The 17,763-nt window shown below is 44.3% G+C and overlaps 1 protein-coding gene across 9 annotated transcripts in view; it reads left to right on the top strand.

The window, feature by feature from the left end:
- Positions 1 to 17,763, top strand: part of znf536 (zinc finger protein 536) — a 783,894-nt gene that overhangs the window by 353,259 nt on the left and 412,872 nt on the right. The window lies entirely within an intron of this gene.

The raw sequence follows: 17,763 nt of genomic DNA, 5'->3' as shown, positions 1-17,763 counted from the left end.
CAATTAAGTCACCTCTCATCCTCCTTCGCTCCAATGAGAAAATCCCGAGCTCCCTCAGCCTTTCCTCATAAGACCTACCCTCCAATCCAGGCAGCATCCTGGTAAACCTCCTTTGCACCCTTTCCAATACTTCCACATCCTTCCTATAATGAGGTGACCAGAACTGCACACAATACTCCAAATGTGGTCGAACCAAGGTCTTGTACAGTTGCAGCATAACTTCCAGCTCTTAAACTCAATCCCCCTGTTAATAAATGCACCATGCAGACGCTGCGACAACGAATGAACGGACATCGCGCAACAATCACCAGGCAGGAATGTTCCCTTCCAGTCGGGGAACACTTCAGCAGTCAAGGGCATTCAGCCTCTGATCTCCGGGTAAGCGTTCTCCAAGGCGGCCTTCAGGACGCGCGACAACGCAGAATCGCCGAGCAGAAACTTATAGCCAAGTTCCGCACACATGAGTGCGGCCTCAACTGGGACCTGGGATTCATGTCGCATTACATTCATCCCCCACCATCTGGCCTGCGAAATCCTACCAACTGTCCTGGCTTGACACAATTCACACCTCTTTAACCTGGGGTTACCCCATCTCTGGATCTGTAAAGATTTAATCACCAGCTAATGGTCGCATTCCAAGCATTGTTTGGCATCTTTGAATCTGTCTATATATGTGTTTCTGGAACATACCTCTTCATTCACCTGAGGAAGGAGCAGCGCTCCGAAAGCTATTGACATCGAAACAAACCTGTTGGACTTTAACCTGGTGTTGTAAGACTTTGTACTGTGCTCACCCCAGTCCAACGCCGGCATCGCCACAGCATTAATAAATGCAAACACACTATAGGCTTTCTTCACGGCTCTATCCATTGGGTGGCAACTTTCAGAGATCTATGAACATGAACTCCGAGATCTCTCTGCTCCTCCACATTCTTTAGAACCCTGCCGTTAACCCTGTAATCCGCATTCAAAATTTTCCAACCAAAATGAATCACCTCACACTTATCAGGGTTAAACCCATCTGCCACTTTTCAGCCCAGCTCTGCATCCTATCAATGTCTCTTTGCAGCCTACAGTAGCCCTCCACATTATCCACTACTCCACCGATCTTGGTGTCATCAGCAAATTTACTAACCCAACCTTCAACTCCATCATCCAAGTCATTGATAAAAATCACAAATAGCAGAGGACCCAGCACTGATCTCTGTGGTACACCGCTGGTGACTGGGCTCCAGGATGAAAATTTACCATCTACCACCACCCTCTGTCTTCTATGTGATAGCCAGTTACTGATCCGATCGGCCAAATATCCCTCTATGCCATGCCTCCTTACTTTCTGCATGAGCTGACCTTGGGTACCTTATCAAATGCCTTACTAAAATCCATGTATATGACATCAACTGCTCTACCTTCATCTATGTACTTAGTTATCTCCTCAAAGAATACAATCAAACTTGTGAGGCAAGACGTACCCCTCACAAATCCGTGCTGACTAAGCTGTATCTTTCCAAATGATCATAAATCCTATCCCTCAGGACCCTTTTCAATAATTTACCTATGACCGAAGTGAGACTAACCGGCCTATAATTCCCAGGGTTCTACCTGTTCCCTTTCTTGAACAAGGGGACAACATTCGCCTCTCTCCAATCTTCTGACACTATTCCTGTAGACAGTGAGGTCATAAAGATCAAAGCCAAAGACTCTGCAATCTCATCCCTCGCCTCCCAAAGAATCCTAGGATATATCCCATCAGGCACAGGGGATTTATCTATCCTCAGGCTTCTCAAAATTTCTAACACATCTTCCTTCCGAATATCTACCTCCTCCAGCCTACCAGCCTGTATCGCACTATCCTCCTCAACAACATGGCCCCTCTCCTTTGTGAACACTGAAGAAAAGTATTCATTTAGGGCCTCTCCTATATCTTCAGACTCCATGCACACGTTCCCACTACTGTCCTTGACCGGCCCTAACTTCACCTTGGTCATTCTTTTATTCCTCACATAAGGGTAAAAAGCCTTGGGGTTTTCCTTGATCCTACCCGCCAAGGACTTCTCATGCCCCCTCCTAGCTCTCCTAAGCCCTTTCTTGAGCTCCTTCCTAGTTATCTTGTATCCCTCAAGTGCCCTAACTGAACCTTGTTTTCTCATCCTTACATAAGCCCCCTTTTTCCTTTTGACAAGACATTTAAACTCTTTTGTAAACCATGGTACCCTCACTCGACCATTTCCTCCCTGCCTGACAGGGACATACATATCAAGGACACGCAGTATTTGCTCCTTGAACAAGCTCCACATCTCAATTGTGCCTATCCCTGACATTTACTGTTCCCATCTTATGCTCCCCAATTCTTGCCTGATCAGATCGTAATTACCCTTCCCCCAGTTATAAACCTTGCCCTGCCGTATGTTCCTGTCCCTCTCCATTGCTGTAGTGAAAGTCACCGAATTGCGGTCACTATCTCCAAAGTGCTCTCCCACAACCAAATCTGACACTTGGCCCGGTTCACTACCCAGTACCAAATCCAATGTGGCCCTGCCTCTTGTCGGTCTATTCACATATTGTGTGAGGAAACCCTCCTGCACACACTGGATAAAAACAGTCCCATTCAAACTATTCGAATTATAGTGGTTCCAATCAATATTTGGAAAGTTAAAGTCACCCATGACAAATACCCTGTGCCTACCGCACCTATCCAAAATCTGCATTGCAATCTTTTCTTCCACATCTCTGTTGCAGTTTGGGGGCCTATAGAAAACTCCTAACAAAGTGACCGCTCCTTTCCTATTTCTAACTTCAGCCCACACTACCTCTAAATAGAGGCATAGAGCACAAAACCAAGGAAGTTATGGTGAACTAAACACTGGCCTGTCATCAACTGGACTATTGCATCCAGTTCTGGGCATCACATTTTAGAAAGTATATGAAGGCATTAGAGAAGGTGCAGATTTACAACAATGGTTCCGGGAATGGAAGACCTCATTTATGTGGATAGATTGGAGAAGCTGGAGCTGTTTGAGAAGTTCAAAAGGAGATTTATTAATGATGCTCAAAATCATGAGGGGTTTAAACATAGTGGCTAGAGAGAAACTGTTCCCATTGGCAGGAGGGTTGACAACCATAGATCACCAATTTGAGGGGAATGGCAATAGAAGCGAAGACAAAATGAAGAAAAGCCTTTTTACACAGCGGGGGGGGGTTTAGGATCTGGAATGCACTTAATGTTTGGTGAAGGCACTTTTAATTGCAGCTTTAAAAATGGATTTGGATAATTATGTGAAGAGAAAGCAATTGCAGGTGAATGAGGAAGTAGCAGCGTAGTCGGTCAAGCTGAGTTGCTCATTCAGAGAGTCTGCATGAAGGGCCAAATGGCCTTGTTTTGTGCCGTAACCATTGTCTAATTGAATGATTCTACCACAAATGTTCAGTCTCTATTCCCCTTAAGCAGTTTGAAACTATAATTGTGGTCTGTATTTAATATTCTAATAACTTGCTGCTGAGAAAAATAGATGTCACGGAGTTGGCCATGTTATGATCTCTAATAAAATAAAAAATGAAAATAAATATTATTTAAAAAGACTATAAACTTCATATAAATAATACGAAAGAGAAGGGGCAAAGTGTTCAAGGCAATGATGAGCAAGGTGAGGATGTGCCAATAAAGCAAATTTTTAATATACATGCACTTTCTTTTAGATTAGTGCTATTTAATCCACTACTCCATTGTTTGTTGATCTTCACAAGCAGTTTAAAATTCATTCATATTAAATTAAGCTTTGAATAGACTTCAAACAAATTTTGAAATTGTAATGAAAGCCAGCCACACCAGCACAAACTATAATGATTACAGAGAGACGGAGAATATCATTGAAAACAACATTCTGAACAAGTGAGTGACTAAATTATAAATAGGGCTTACGACACTGATAGCCAATCGCAGCACTAAAATTGATGTGGGTTTGATGGAGCATCATCTGGTGCATTTAGAAAACAATGTAAATTTTCAAAAAATCTTCCATTGCACCCTCTTCACCCGGAGGTAAACCTCAAAAGTGAAAAATTAAGGATTGGTAAACAGGTTACAGAGAATAAGGTAGATTTTCTATCTTTGCATCCATGAGAAAGACCATCACTTTCCAAGGTACATTCATGCCATATAAGATACCTCACTTCTCGTGAAGAATCAGAAAATAAATCCCAATAAATTTTATCAGAGCAAACTTATTAAACAATTATCAACTGTGAATTCTGTGAACAGCATCAGCTAAATTCTCTGTGAAGATAAAACTCTGGAATTTTTCTTTGCGATATGAATGTAAGTGAATAATAACTCCAGGATATCAATCTAAAAATTGCAGCTACTTTGTTCAGATGGACTAATTGCATTCCACAGAAAGTTTCCGAGCAGGACCATATGGCATTTAACTATTCGTGTTCGTGCTTTCTTTTAACCTTAATCCTGCCTCCAACCAGGTATTCATTCAACATCTTTTTGAAGGATCTAATAGATACAACTTTGACTGGCTTTGATAGGAGACCACTTCATAGAATCTATTCCTCTCAAAGGCAGAAGAAATACCTTCTAATCTCTAGAGTCACTTAAGGGTAGCCACATTTTAGCCTCAAGGCAATTAACATATTGTTGTTAGATTTCCCAATCTTCACCAAGGGATGCAGCCAGAATGGAAACAGAATGTAATAGCAACGGGCCTTAGGCATCCTGCCATAGTGTCGTGGTGTCAGCACAGTAGCACAAGTGGCTAGCACTGTGGTTTCACAGCGCCAGGGTCCCAGGTTTGATTCCACACTGGGTCACTGTCTGTGTGGTGTCAGCACAAGTGGATAGCACTGTGGTTTCACAGCGCCAGGGTCCCAGGTTTGATTCCACACTGGGTCACTGTCTGTGTGGTGTCAGCACAGTAGCACAAGTGGCTAGCACTGTGGTTTCACAGAGCCAGGGTCCCAGGTTTGATTCCACACTGGGTCACTGTCTGTGTGGAGTCTGCACGTTCTCCCTGTGTCTGGGTGGGTTTCCTCTGGGTCCTCCGGTTTCCTCCCACAGTCCAAAGCCGTGCGGGTTAGGTGGATTGGCCATGATAAATTGCCCTTAGTGACTAAAAAGGTAGGAGGGGTTATTGGGTTACGGGGATAGGGTGGACATGAGGGTTTAAGTGGGTCGGTGCAGACTCGATGGACCGAATGGCCTCCTTTTGCACTGTATGTTCTATGTTCTATGTTCAATCTCTGAGTTGGCAGAAAGTGTTTAAAATATTTTTTCACAAATGCTCAGATACCTTCCCTCTTGTTCCCTCCGTCACATTTCTGCTCAGTAGTACCATGATGCAATGATGAAAATGGTGGTAATCCAGTAGAATAAGTATTTCCTTCATCTGCTTACAACGTGGCTGCCCATATTTGGACAGGTGAGTCAAGGTAAACGAAAATGGCGAGGATAACCCAGTTTCCACTTGCACCTGCACCAATCCCACAGAAAATCCTGCTAATGATCCGAAAAAAGACTTTGCCTCCTCACCAAAGAGAAAACTGACCAGTTTGTCAGGTGACAACTCAAAAACACAGGTGTGGGACAGCAGCTACTAGGAACTCCTCCTGAGTAATGTGATGAAATATGTGAGCTCATCACCACCTTCCTCTGTTGGAGATGTGGCGCGAGAGCAGATCCAACATCAGATCTGTGCCAATTCAGTCTTCTACAATTACGGCAGCAAGTGTTTGACAACAAAGGCCTCCAAGTCAACAGAAATCCTAGGGTGGGATTTTCTGGTCCCACGCACCATCAAGACCTTCTAGTCCCGCCAAAGAGCAATGGACCATTGGCTGGGCTATTTTATCCCCTTCAGTGGGTCCTGCCACAGCGGGGCCAGAAAATCCTGGCCTAAGTGCACAAAGCATTTGTTGTCACCACACTCCTGTACTGCAGTGAGACTTAGATTATGTATCTGCATGGCATAAGAGCACGAGAAACATTCCATCAGCAAAGTCTCCTTTGCATATTCGAGATTCAATGTGAACACTGTCGAACATGTTCTACATGAAGCCAACTTCACAAGTGTTCAGTCAAAACTCTTCAAAAATCATCTTCGATGGACTGGACATTGAGTCTGGATGGCTGAAAACCATCTTCCACATCAACTTGTTCTCTCAACTCTCAAATGGCAAATGCTCCTGGGGAGGACAAAGAAAATACGTCAAATACGCCCTGAAGCTCGCCTTGAAGCAGGTCCATTTACCTTAATAACTCAAAGGAGTTCCAACTGTCATTCAGAATGGCAACAACTTGCCCACCAAGCAGTATCATGCTTTGAGCCCCAACGACTGGATGATGAGGCAGAGTGGTGACAGAGAAAGAACGAAAAGGAGGCAAATCCTACACTCCAGATCCCACAATCCTGTGGATCATCCTGCCACATAGGACCATAGAATTCTTACAGTGCAGAAGGAGGCCATTTGGCTCATCAAGTTTGCACTGATATTCTCTGAAAGAGCAATCCCTAGGCCCACAGTCCGCCCTATCCCCGAAACCCCATAACCCCACCTAACTTACGCATCTTTGGACACTAAGGGACAATTTAGCATGACCAATCTACCTAACCTGCACATCCTTTGGGACGTTGGAAGGAAACCGAAGCACCCGGAAGAAACCCACGCTGGTACGGGGAGAAAGTGCAAACTGCACACAGACATGTGCTCAAAGATCTGTTGGCTGAGAATCAGTCAATTCAGTCACATGCAGAAACCCATGAGTAGACATTATCCTTGAATCGAGGGACAGCTGAAGATGACAGCACTGATCATGACATATGTGTACATATTCATATTGTTCAACTTTAGGCGTCTCCTTACACTGACTGTACTCCTAAGATATAGAACTTCCTGAATAGCTATTTGGCAGAGTTACATATTCAGCACAGTGAGAAAACCTGTCAATGCAGTTTTCAACATTTTAGCCCCAGAATCTCCAAATTCAGTTCTGCATTCCACATTTACTCCTTCCCAACTACTTAATCTTGTACCTCATGTAAGAAGCTTTGACAACAACATGTGCCTGCCCTGCAAAGGATTGAAGTGTTGAGAGACAGGCCATGCAAAGGCCAAGTCTTCCACCTTTCCCAAACTTTATCCCCAAACAAATTCCATTACAAACCAGTCTCAAATTTTGGCTTTTGATGCTGTACGAGGAGATCCTTGAATGTCAAGATACTCTGAATTATGAAAGAGGATTGCTTGTACTGTATCAATCAGGTTTTTCCTGAAAGTCAACTTAGGTGAGGTGAAAGTGATTGTCCTTGACATCAAGGCAGCATTTGACTGAGTATGGTATCAAGGAGCCCCAGCAAACCTGCAGTCAATGGGAATCAAAGAGGAAACTCTACACTGTTTTAGTCATATCTGGCACAAGGGTCGATGTTTGTGGTTATTGTACCTTAATCATCTCAGCTCCAAGACATCAGAGCAGGATTTCCTCAGGATCGTGTCCTAGGCCCAACCATCTTCGCTTGCTTCATGAATGCCTATCACAATGTCGGAAGCGTGGACGTTCACTGATGATTGCACAATGTTCAGCACCATTCGAGACTCCTCAAACACTTACCCAGTCCATGTCCAAACAAAGTAAGACCTGGATAATATCCAGGTTTGGGTTTTTAAGTGACAAGTGAGATTGATGCCAAAACAAGTGCCAGGCAAGGACTATCTCCAACAAGAGAGAATCTAACCATCACCCCTTGACATTCAATGACATTACCATCACTGAATCTCCATTATCTACATCCTTGGGGCTTAACATTGATCAGAAACTAAACTGGACTAGCCATAGAAATACTTTGCCGAGAAAAGCCAGTCGGAGGCTAGGAATCCTGCGGTGAGTAACTCATCTCCTGACTCCCAAGGCCTGCCCACCACCTATAAGGCACAAGTCAGGAGAGTATTGGAATACTCTCCAATTGCCTGGATGTATGTAGTTCAAATAACATTGAAGAGATTTGATACCATCCAGGACAATGCAGCCCATTTGATTGGTACCCCATCCACAAACATTCACTCCCTCCAACACCGATGCACAGTGGCAGCAGTGTGAACCATCTACAAGATGCACAACAGTAACTCACCTAGGCTACTTAAGGCAGCACCTTCCAACCCAAGACCACTACAATTGAGGAGGATAAGGAAAGCGGACACAGGGGAACACCGCCATCTTGAAATTCCTCTCCCCAACACTATTCTGACTTGGAAATATTGCCGTTCCTTCACTGTCACTGGGCCAAAGTCCAGTGTTTCAACTTGATAACAACATCCAATAAAACCAGGAAAACCCTTTTAAGAAAACAGTAGGTTTGAATTCTTTACGGAAAACAGTTATCACTTTTAAATTATCAAGTGATCTGGACACCTTTTACCATAAAGAGAGAGAGAGAGAGGAGAAGCCTTCTTTTTCTGAACCCAGCTTTCAACAGTGTAAACCGAAAGTGAAACTCAGGGCCACAGCCCAGCTCCCAGCTCAAAACGAAAGTAAAATCCAGAGCCACAGCCTAACTCCACCCACACAATGACATCACTGAAGCCATGTGATAATACAAACATTTCTTAAAGGGACACTTGCATGACACAATAAAGGATGAACAATAAACGCTGGCCTAGCCAGTGATGCTCACATGCTATGGATGAATTTTTAAAAAACGTTCATGTCACTGAACAGAGATGAGAAAGATTAGCCATTGGTCTTCTGAGTGCATTTCCACACTTTTGATCTGAAGTTAAAGCTGTGGTCCACAAAAAATCTCTAGGTACTGATATATATCAACAATTGTGGCAAACACTCTTTGCACTTTGCAATAAATACCTTCAAAATCCTCTCTAAGATCATATGGAACCATAATGTCACACTAGGGGTGGAATGTTACATCCCCTCCAAAGTGGGTTCTGAGGTTGCCGGGAGGGGGTAAGGCATGCCCTTTCCTACTCAGCCTTAACTCTTAGGCCAGTGGGTGCGAATAGGGTATGAAACGGTAGGACGGCACAGTAGCACAGTGGTTAGCACTGTTGCTTCATAGCTTCAGGGTCCCAGGTTCGATTCCCAGCTTGGGTCACTGTCTGTGTGGAGTCTGCACGTTGTCCCCGTGTCTGCGTGGGTTCCCTCTGGGTGCTCCGGTTTCCTCCCACAGTCCAAAGATGTGCAGGTTAGGTAGATTGGCCACGCTAAATTGCCACTTTGTGTCCAAAAAGGCTAGGTGGTCTTACTGGGTTACAGGGATAGGGTGGAGGTGTGGGCTTAAAGTAGGATGCTCTTTCCAAGGGCCGGTGCAGACTCGATGGGCCAAATATCCTCCTTCTGCACTGTAAATTCTATGAAACAGAGAAATAAAATTTTCTCCATCGCAAGCAGGTTAGGGGCTGGGGTGGGGTGGAGAGGGAGGGGGTGTGGAGAGGGTGGGTGGTGGGGGTGCCTCAATCTGCAGACCCGAGATTGGAGAGCTGTCGGCCAATCTGATTTGTTAACATGTCTCACATGTTGGACTTCCTTCCAATGGTGGACGGGAATCCTGCCCACTGCCATTTAACACTCAAGTAAGCGTTAAATGGCAGTGGGTTTCCAAGCGTTGATGGTAGCATGCTACGCACCAGCTCTCAGGATGGCGAGCGAATGCCACAGGGGATTGTTTTACTCCAGGGATAAATGACAATCCACTGGATGTTCCCTGGCTCAATAGGGCATCCATTATTTGTTTCATCGTTGATGGCACCAGTCCCTAAAAATCAAGGATGATTTCCGCAAGCTTGGTGAGTCTTCAGATAACTGCAGAGTTCTATTCTCGATCCACAAGTTCTTCTGCAGTGGGGGCATGTTGCTGTTACTGTCAAGCCTCTGAACCGCAAAGTGACTTGCTCCTTGTTGGATCAGGTGGAGCCATGCCAAGGGATCCGCAGCCTTCTCCTCCCAGTCAGTGATATTAATGCCTCTGCACTGAGGGACTGCCTTGAGCATATCCTTATACTTCTCCATTGGCTGCCCTTCAAGAATTGGCCAACAGAGAGCTGGGAGAAGAGAGTCTGCCAAGGGAAGCGGGTTTTGGCCAATGGCCTGGTGGTGTTACTGGGTTACAGGGATAGGGTGGAGGTGTGGGCTTAAAGTGGGGTGCCACCTGGCCTTATCAGAGCTTGTTCTGCAGGAGCAGGTCTTCGATGCTGGTAGATACAGCTTCATGGTGGACACTAAAATTGGGCCGGGTGAGCCCACATTTGTCCCCTAGAATTTGACGCAAGCATCGCTGAAGGGAGGTCTCATGGATCCTGACATGGTGTTGATAAACAATGCAAGTTTTGCTGCAATAGAGGAGGATGATCTCCACAGCAGCCTTATAAACCAGGACCCTTGTTGACTTCCAAAGGTCTGTGTTGTCAGAGACATGTTGATACAGTCTGAAGAAGGCAGCATTGACACAGTCAGCTCCATCCTGGACTTCCTCAGCGATGGTTGTCTCTTTGGAAAGGTGGCTGCCGAGATACGGGAAGTACTGCACATACTCCAAAGCCACCCCATCTACATGGATGGTGCGAGGGATGCTCATCTGGCCTGGGGAAGGTTGGTGAAGGACCTTTGTCTTCATAATGTTTAAAGATAGGCTAAGCCTCTTATAAGAGGTGTTAAAGAGGTCAAGCATCCTTTGCATGTCCTGTACTGAGTGAGCTATCACGTGGCAATCATCTGCAAAGGTTGTGGATGTCCATGGTGGTCAATTTAGTTTTTACCTAGAAACGACCAAGGTTGAAAAGCTTCCTGTTCAGATGATATTAGATGCTGACACCTGGGTGTTGGGTCATCTAGATGAGGCAGACGATGAAAGTCAGGTAAATTGTGAACAAGGCGGGGGTGATTACACAACTTTGTTTAACCCCGATCTGGATGTGAAAGGAGCCAGTTTCAGATCCTCCACTCAGGACGGTGGTGATTATGTTGTCCTGCAGGTAGCATCTCAGGATGGTGACAAACCTCAACAGACAACCAAAGCATTAGTGGACGATCCAAATGGCTTGACAAGTTAAAGCAACAAATGCCTTGGTCAGGTTAATGAAGGTGAGGAACAATTCTTGGTTTTGTTCCCAGCATTTTTCCTGGACCTGCCTAGCCACAAAGACCATGTCTGCAGCACGCTGGGATGGTCGGAAACCAAACTGAGTTTCCAGGAGGATCTCCTCTGCGACAGGATGATGGTAGTTCAGGAGGACACTGGCCAGGATCTTACCCACGATGGACAGGAGGGAAATCTTCCTAAAGTTTTCACAATTAGATTTATCCCTCTTCTTGTGGCTAATGATGGCCACATTCTTGCGATCCTAGGGGAGAGCCTCTTCATCCCAGAGGCGGAGGATGAACTGGTGGAGTCATAACATGAGCTGATAGTTACCGTCAGGATAAACCTCTGCAGTTATACAGGCTGGCCTGCAAGCTTTCCTGGCTTTCATATGTTAGTTGGCCTGCTTAAGCTCATTAATCGTTGGCGGATCACCGTGGGAATCCTGCACAGGGTGTTGTCAGATGTCTTGGATGCTCTCCTCCAAAACAGTGGACTACCAATTGAGGAGCAGTTCGAAGTTCTTCTTCCACTACCGACGGATGGCATTGTCATCATTGAGGAAGCAGGAGTCATCCTGTGACCGGGGAGTGTTTCTCAAAATTTAGAGTACCCAATTCTTTTTTTCCAATTAAGGGTCAATTTAGCATGGCCAATTCACCTACCCTGCACATTTTTGGCATGTAAGCGTGAGACCCACGCAGATTGGGAGAGAATATGCAAACTCTATACAGACAGTGAGTCAGGGCCTGGATCGAACCCGGGTCCTCAGCGCCGTGAGGCAGCAGTGCTAACCACTGCGCCATCGTGCTGCCCCCGACTGGAGAGTGTATTGTCTGATCAAGAGGAGTCTACAGATTGCTTTGGTAGCCTGGAAGAAGTTACGCATGTCATGCTGGTTGGCACAGGCCTTAAACCCATGTGCGTTCTCCACCCACCAGTTATGCTTCATGTCACGGACGCGATGCTGGACCTCAGCCTTCAGTTGATGGGACACTGCTGTCTTTTGCCAGGTATGTGGGTGACATTGCAAGGCGATGAAGGCTGCTCATTTCCAGTCGAGGAGATTGTGGATCACTGTGCCATTGGTGCCAAACCAGTCCTGGTGACTTTGCAGCAAAAACCCAATAGTATGTGCACAGGTGTCTAGGTCAGCGAATTTGAATTGCTCCCAGTGTACCTGGATGGAGGTGGCATCAGTGCTTGGCAATTACTCTAGTTCACTATGCAACTGGGCCTGGAATTCTTCCCACTCTCCTGGGTCTTTCAATGCGACAACAATAAACTTTCTCTGGACGGCTTTTTGGGTCTTCCAATGCCTTGGCACCTGATGTTCATCACTGAGCGCAGAAGTCAATGGTCCGCCTGCAATATTCAGAACCCTTCATGGCCCACGGGTCAAACACATCCCTCAGGTCTCTGCCTCGGACGTATGTTCATGTCATACATATCAATAAACTGATTCTATTGCTAGAAAACAGGAATTGCGGCTGGAGAGGGAAGGACAGTGAGAGAATCAAGGAGCACAGACACTTAAAGGGACTAATGGTGCAACATACCAAGAGTTTGGCACCACGGTGGCTGAGCGAACATGAGTAAGACAGAATATGATGTAGGTACGCGAGTGGGGGAACAAAGTGAGAGCTGTGACAGCACCAAAGGCAACGACGGAGCAAATAAGAGTAGAATTTACTGAGACCAGGTCTAGGGCAAGGAGTGAAAAGGATTGAAAGTTAAACTATGGAGCGAGTGAATGAAGTGAAAGGTAATTCAAATTAAGGTATTCAGAGGATGAATGTGTCAGAGAGTATGGACAAAGCAATAATAGGGCAAGTGATACTGAGCACAAAGGAAATGGATGAAATTGAAAATACTGAGAGTGAGGTAATAATTGAGTCCAAGGGCCAATAAGGGGGTGAATAGAGAGGACGTTTTTGAAGAGTTGAGGCAGTTTGATTGGTCAAAGGTCACCCTGAGAACACAAGTAGAGTGATAGTAAATGGAGTGAGATTTTTGAAAAGACAGAAAATGAACAGGGTGAGAAATGCTGAGAGGGGAGAGAAACTCAGAGGGGAATCAATGGAGTAAGAAGTACTAGGAGAGATTGTGCATATGGGATATGGGGTGACATGCTGAGCAGAGAGATAAAGGGGATTGAAAAGAAGGGAAGCAATCACACTTTCAGCACAGATTGATCAGTGTCATTGATACAGTTTACATTACTGTCAAAATCACCATATATACTGTACATATACCCTCCTTTTACCAAGACAGGTATTTATAAACATTCACTTGAAGGAGGGGACTTTCCACATACCCCGCAGTGTGCTCGGCGGCATGAGCTGGCCCGCCATTGCCTAGAGACGGGATCTTCTGGTCCCGCTGCTGTCACTGGGATTTCCCATTGAATCCACCCTCTGGCGTTGGGAAATCCACGGCGAGGTGTTGCCATCAGTGGGACCGGAAAATCCCGCTGGTGAGAAAGCATGGAAAAATCCTCCCCTAAATGTTTTGAGAATGGGATTGCTTCCAACGTATAACCAGACATACCTCCATAAAATTAATCAAGTTTTCTAGATGGATAACAGATTCCAATAGCTTAGATAAAATGACTCTAATATCATAGTCATAGCTCATGGTAACACAAAGGTTACGGGGTGGGGTGGGGGGGGGGGGGGGGGGAGGGGGGGCGGAATGTGTCATTGAGACCATGTTCTGATCAGCCCATGATCTTGTTGAATGGTGGAGTGGGCTCGAGGGGCCAACATGCTTACTGCTGCTCCTAATTCATATATTTGTATTCCATTGAATGATTTTGAATCATTTATAATGGGGTCAGAATTGCTTTATGACAGCAATTCACCTGGATTTCTGCTACTATCTAAATGCAAAGCTCTTGAAACTGTAGACACCAGGAAAACCTTGGTTCTGGCAGTGATTGCATAGATGTTGGGAATAAATGCAGCTTTAATGGATCTTTGATTCTGGTTCAAGGTGTACACTCCCAATGTTTTGTCCTCAAAAAAAGATAAATCTCTCAGAAGTTCATGTTCTGATAATAGTGAACAGAGCATAACTCATGAACATATCATAGAAAATTGTCTCTTTCTAACATTCATTTAGAGGTCTTTAGTTTAGAACTATCCTACCAGTGATACAATACATTTAAACTTGTACCATTATACTCCTGAAGAAATTGTAACGTACCCTGGTCAAAATGTGCATATGCTATTGGAGAGTTTCCTCACCCAACCTGTTTTATACGAGAATAATTTATACTGGAATAATTTTTTAAATTCCAGAGAGTCATTACAATCTCAATAAAAATTGTAGTGATTAACTAAAGATATATTTTAAAGGATTCCATTTTCCTCCAAACTTTGCTGTGTTGCATCACTGAGGCCATTTCCATGGGCAGGCCCAGTTACACTGCACCACAACCGTGCTCAACACATGGAATGCCTGTGCATTGGTGAAAGCAAAGCTTGCAAATTGAGCTGAGATTAAATGTAATCATTAGTTTAATTTCAGCTTGCCTTTTGTTTGGTTTCTGCAGTACTGATATTTGCAGAGAGTATTTGGTCAGCTGCTTCACAGTCTTCATAGACATGGAAGCAGTCTGCTGGGTTAGAGTCACACCCTAGCTCTGTGCTTCTGCCCTTACTTACGTGGACCCCCCTGCCATTGACAGGGCATATTGAAAAAAAATGCGTACTGGGCAATAGTGCATTGACATAGGGCAGATGTTACCAGAAAAAAAAAATGTTTTGAGCTTGTAATTGTCGCCTAGTACTGAACAGTGAAAAATTAGACAAAAATAAAATTGAAAACTATGAGAATTAAGATCTTTTTTTTTGCCTCTACATTCCAATTGTTCTTAAAATATTTGGCAATGTCAATTAGTAACTGAGCAGAGCTAGCCAGCGAACACAATTTTCCACTCTACTGAGTGCTCTATTGTTGTCAAACTAACAGCAGATTTCTGAGGTCATTATCATTCCCTTGTAGCTGAGCCCAGCTGCTCATAGTTGCCGCATCTAAACTTCATGCTAAACCCTCGGACTGCATGTAGCAACAGGGGGTTGGGAAGGAGGAGGTGCTTGCTAGCGAAACTAAAGATGAAAGTTAGTCCCATGTTCGAGTAGGAAACAAATGAGATGAATTGAAAGATTTTGAAGAAACTTGTTTTCCGGGTTAAGTCCCCGTCTTGACCCATTTCACTGAAGAACGTCTTTAGGTCACCGAGATACTCTGTGAATAAATCTCTGATAAAGCAGAAGTGTGAGTTGTCTGCATGAAAAAAAATTGCAAAACAAAATAAGATGCAGATTGGAATCACAAAGATCAATCTGCAACAGCTCTGCCCCTCTTATTTTCGCTTTAAAACCTTATTCCCTCATGAGATCTGCAAGTAAATTTAATTTTACTAATCTAATTTTTATAATTTATGTGTTTCCTTTCTTCTGCATTGAGACAACTGAGAAATATTTGTAATTTGGGTAAAGCGAAGGGAACAGATATAAAGTATAAATAGCCAAATGTATATAATAATAGAGAGTTGGCAACTAAACAGCATTGATGCACTTTATATTACAGCTCTACAGGGTTCAGCAGTTTTAGCTGAACGCCATATGTGGCTTCTCAACACGGCTGCTCTGAACACTGAGGCTGCTCATGTTTTCAAAAGATTTACAGAAGCTGATGCTATTTTGCAGTGCTACGAGTTGTACAAAACGAAGCATTTGGGGAAAGTGCTTACAGTGAAGTTGATGTGGGTGCAATACCCTGGCAGGGACTCTGAACGTTATACCATAATGTAGCAAATCGCGAGCTTTGTTAAAAGGCCATTGCAGCTACTGAAAGTGGTCAACATTCCTGTGCCAAAAGCTTTGCAAAATGGCTTTAATTGTGATTTGCAATGAATATCCTACCATCAGCCTCAAGAAATGCGATTCTGCTTAGCATAAGCATCAGGAATATATCTGTGCGAGTGGCTGATACAGTAAACAGTTAATGCACATGGAATGTTGTGTGAGTCTGAAACATTTTTTTCAATTCAGCATTAATGTTTATTTGTGAGATTTTGTAAAGCTCTTAAATGAGAAAATGCTGGACCAGATTCAGGATTTAAGTGGATCTATATAATAAACTATGTATTAACTCAAGTTCTCCCCCTGCTGGTATTTCCAGCTTCAACAACTTAAGGATTTTATTTTTATTCATTGGTTGTGGTCGTTGCTGGGAACGGCAGCTTTTCTTGCTCATTCCTCAAGAAGGTGATGTTGGGTTACGCTCTTAGATTCAACTGAGTTGATTGCGAGACCATTTCAGAGTGTAGTTCAGAGTCAGACTCATTGTTGTGGGTCTGGAGGCACGATATAACCAGTCTGGGAAAGGGAAGCAGATTTCCTCCCCTAAGGTATTGGTGAACCAAATGGGGATTTTACAACAATCTGGCAGTTTTATGGTCACCATTAGCAATAGTAGCTTTTAAAAAACAATTCCAGGTTTTATTTAATTAATTGAATTTGGGTTCCCCAGCTGCTGTGGCATGATTTCACTCCCAGCTACGGGAGCATTAGCCCATGTCTGAATTACTAGTCCAGGAAGATATAACCCCTATGCTATCAGACATTACAAAAACAAAATACAGTGGATGCTGGAAATCTGAAATAATCAAAAATGCCAGAAATACTCAGCAGGGCTGGCGGCTTCTGTTGGAGAGAAACAGAGTTAGGTTTTCAGGTCGATGATCTTTCATCAGAACCCAGTTCTCATCAACCAGAAACCTTAACTGTTTCTCTCCACAGATGTTGCCTGACCTGCTGAAGTTTTCCAGCATTTATGGTCCCGATTCTATCATTATTTGCAGATTAAGCTGGGAGGGTTTGGGGCTACATGTTGGCACAGTGGTTAGCATTGCTGCCTCACAGAACCAGGGACCTGGGTTCAATTCTGACCTTGGGTGATTGTGTGGAGTTGGTACCTTCTCCCCGTGACTAGGTAGATTTCCTCTGGGTACTCTGGTTTCCTCCCATAGTCCAAAGATGTGCAGGTTAGGTGGATTGGACATGATAATTTGCTGCTTAAAGTCCAAAAGGTTAGTTGGAGTTACAGGGATAGGGTGAGGGAGTGGACCTAGGTATGGTGTTCTTTCAGATGGTTGGTGGAGACTCGATGGGCCAAATGGGCTCCTTCTGCACTGTAGGGATTCTATGATGAGAGAAGGTCTATGGGGCAAAGTCTGGATTCTTAGCACTGATTTCTCGGCACTACAATGTCCTTTAAGGTCCAAAATTGTGTTAACGGCAGGCGCTCACTTGTAGCTCAAGTCATGGTGGATACTATATTAGTGCTGTCATTAAGTCTGAAAAAGGTGTTATTGGTATCAAGTTGTAAACAATTGTGCTGTAAACTGTTCACATATTTCTAAGAGGAAAGGGAGTTGGGATCAAGGATAGTTAACTACCACTTCTACCTGTATGCAAGGTTAATGTGTTTTGTACCATGGGGAAAAGGGCAGAGGAAGCCACTTTTAAGATCAGGCTACAGGCTTCCCTATAAAACAATGGATCTCACAGACAGACCACAGAGTTTCTGTGTGGTCAACTGAGAGAAAGGCTGTTTAGCTTTATGAGCTACCATAGCTGGAAGAAGGAGGGAGGCAGCTTCT

This window comes from Scyliorhinus torazame, chromosome 10 (genome assembly GCF_047496885.1).
Source record: "Scyliorhinus torazame isolate Kashiwa2021f chromosome 10, sScyTor2.1, whole genome shotgun sequence".
In the NCBI taxonomy this organism is placed as follows: Eukaryota; Metazoa; Chordata; class Chondrichthyes; order Carcharhiniformes; family Scyliorhinidae; genus Scyliorhinus; species Scyliorhinus torazame.
The sequence above is the reverse complement of the archived record's forward strand: the minus strand, read 5'-3'. Positions and strand labels throughout refer to the sequence as shown.